A 2,653-nucleotide genomic window follows, 5' to 3' on the forward strand; every position below is an offset into this window, starting at 1 on the left:
TGCATTTCATTCATTCATTTTACAAGAGTTGCTGAAGGAGTACATAATCAACACTTGATATTGAATTCCTCCCACTGGTCCCACCAATGCTCTTGACCTCCTTGAACTTCTTGCAATCCAACATTACATAGTAATCCTTGGCATACCAAGGCGAATTTACAAGAACTTAAATAAATGAAATTACAACCCAAAAATTATTACAAACTTAATAATACATGCCCAAAATAAATTAAAATAAATTAATTTACAATCCCAAAGAAACATAAAAGAAATAAATCCAATCACATTGGTCTTTTATAGTCCATGATCATCCATCATGCATATCACTATTTAACAATTAAATAAAACATACATACTTAAATTAAATTGAATATCTCATATTCAACTTAAAAATCCAGATTTGAATATGATTCAAATAAATTTAAAAATTCAGATTTGAATCTCATTCAAACAAATTTAAAAATTCAGATTTGAATCACATTCAAACAACTTCAAAAATTCAGATTTGAATACATTCAAACATTTTTTAAAAAATCAGATTTGAATTATATTCAAATATTTTTTTAAAAATCAGATCTGAATTTTATTGAATCAATTTTAAAAAATCAGATTTAAATATGATTCAAACAACTTTAAAAATTCAGATTTGAATCACATTCAAACAACTTTTAAAATTCAGATTTGAATCACATTCAAACAATTTTTAAAATTCTGATTTGAATCATAATTTAATTGTGTGATTAAAACAACTAATTAAACACTTTAATTAGTCAAAGAATAGGCCTTAGATCATACAACAATTGCAGAATTAAAAGCCAAACCTTGAACCACCCATGGAACCATTGTTGCCGCCACCAATGGTGGCTCCACCATGTGTGCCGCCACACCTCATGATCCAACCAGCAATGAATCTCTTGATCTCATGATCAAACACACAATTAAATTATATAATCAACAATCTAAATGGCAAATATAGTGGCTCTGATACCAATTGTTGCCGCCACCAATGGTGGCTTCTCCATGTGTGACGCCACATCTCATGATCCAACCAGCAATGAATCTCTTGATCTCATGATCAAACACACAATTAAATTATATAATCAACAATCTAAATGGCAAATATAGTGGCTCTGATACCAATTGAAGGAACCGAAGCGTGAAAAACACAAGATTATACCATTGAATTCAAAAATTTTCACCTAGGGTCACATGCACCATGCAAGATTTATTTTTATCTATTTGATTTCAATGATAAACAACATATTAAAACTCTTTTAATATGTTTTTGGATCTGTATTTGCCATTTAAGATTTTAAAATTAATCAGATTAATTTTAGAACCCTAGATTAAATCAAGAACGATTACACTAACCTCTTGATGTGCTGCAGCGTGTCTGCGCCTTTGAGATTCGTCTTGAGGACACGGATGTTGTCCCTCTAGCTTGTCCACACCAAGAACACCTATGGCAGCCCTTGAACAGCTTCTAAAGCCTTTTCTATTAATTAGAAATTCAAGTTCTGCCTTTTAAGAGATTAGAGATGTAAGCAGGACACTAGAAACAATTTCTAGTGTTCTTAATTCAAGAGATTGATGGCTAATCTCTTTGAATTGATGAGAGATGAAGAGAAATAGCTGGAGAGGCTCAAAGTGGCGTGACAATTGAGAGGAGAGGCTGCTGGTTATGTTTTCTTTTCATAACCACACTTAAATAGCTAGGTTAACACATTAAACCCTAGCCACATGTCACCTTTGATTAGCTCTAGGTTTAAGTGACCCAATCACATTGTGCCAAGTGTCAAACCTATATTTAATCTTGATTTTAATCATCTTACATGATTAAAAACATTTGGCAAGCTTATGTGTTATGCCATGTGTCACCATCTCATGGTGCCACGTGTCACATCGTGAAATGAGCAAAATGCCTGTGTCTTAATTTTGAGTTCTTAACCCAAAATAATTATTTTCTTCTTCTAATTAATTTATATCAAATATAAATTAATTAATTAATCTCTATTAATTAATTTCTCATCAATTAAATTCATATTTAAACACTTTAAATATAAATTTAATTTATACTACACATCCAATAATCTAGATTTGGTTTCAAGTCATGCTAGGGACTTTGCAATTTTATTGCAAACCAAATCTATTTAATTAATCAATTAAACTCTTTAATTAATTAATTAAATCATATTTAAATAGGTGATAACTTGTGTATGTGTGTGACTTACTAGGCTCATCACTAATTGGCAATGAGACATGATATCAACTCTTAATATCATCAGAACTCTTTCTTACCATAAATGATTTCTCTAAATCATTTTATGAACCTCATAGACCATGGTTAACACCTAGCATAGCATGCCATGGCCACCCAATTAGTAATAAGATTTACCTTAAATGAACCTATAATCATATATTACCATGCACTAGAATCTCTCTGTTACAAAATCTCAACTCAAGCTGGAGTCATGGTTTATGTCAAACTCCATTTGCTATGAATATTATGTTCTCTTTTAATTCCAGTTCTTGATTAAAAGATTTTTCTCATCAGAAACTCTTTTCTGAATAAATCTATCTGTCCTGGCCAGGAACTTGAAACATCAAGAACAATTAAATGAACATAGGATTTTAACTCTATTTACTTAGAGGC

The sequence above is a fragment of the Hevea brasiliensis genome, chromosome 1, assembly GCF_030052815.1.
Source record: "Hevea brasiliensis isolate MT/VB/25A 57/8 chromosome 1, ASM3005281v1, whole genome shotgun sequence".
NCBI classification, from domain to species: Eukaryota; Viridiplantae; Streptophyta; class Magnoliopsida; order Malpighiales; family Euphorbiaceae; genus Hevea; species Hevea brasiliensis.